At 45.8% G+C, this 474-nt stretch overlaps 1 non-coding gene across 1 annotated transcript; it reads left to right on the top strand.

Moving 5' to 3' along the window:
* The first annotated feature begins 402 nt into the window (after positions 1-402).
* On the top strand, positions 403-474 carry Trnar-ucu (transfer RNA arginine (anticodon UCU)). Its single transcript has one exon. It is a non-coding gene; the product is annotated as a tRNA-Arg (tRNA).

The raw sequence follows: 474 nt of genomic DNA on the forward strand, positions 1-474 counted from the left end.
GGACGCCGTATTTTTTTGGGACGTTTTACAGAGAACGTTAAAGAAAGACCTGCCCATTTCAGCGCATGGCATTCGGTTCCTTCCGGTTGAGCGTGAAGATGAAGTCCCGTAAGATGTGATCATGGCGCTAGGTTTGCACGCCATTTGGAGGTCCAGAATGGCTGTGCGACATGCGGACCCCAATGCGCTCACTGTAAGCAAGTATTTTGCTCAAAATGTCAGGTTGTTGTATGAAGTGCACAAGTTACAGGACCCCGAACTTGAATGGCTTCCTGTTTTGGAAGAGTTATGTACTTTTGATGTTTATTTTAAGTCCTTCCGTCAGCCAAAGTTTGGCAGGCGGTTTTTAATTTATCCGTGACTTGTATTACGTGTGTGCAAAAGGTAATAAACAAAAAAAAAGCCCAGATAGCCGAATTGGTAAGGCATTCGAGATCTAATCGAAAGGCGTGGGTTCGGTCCCCACTCTGGGCA

Source organism: Haemaphysalis longicornis, unplaced genomic scaffold, assembly GCF_048455015.1.
Source record: "Haemaphysalis longicornis isolate Haplotype H1 unplaced genomic scaffold, Haemaphysalis longicornis Haplotype H1 scaffold_5, whole genome shotgun sequence".
Taxonomy (NCBI): domain Eukaryota; kingdom Metazoa; phylum Arthropoda; class Arachnida; order Ixodida; family Ixodidae; genus Haemaphysalis; species Haemaphysalis longicornis.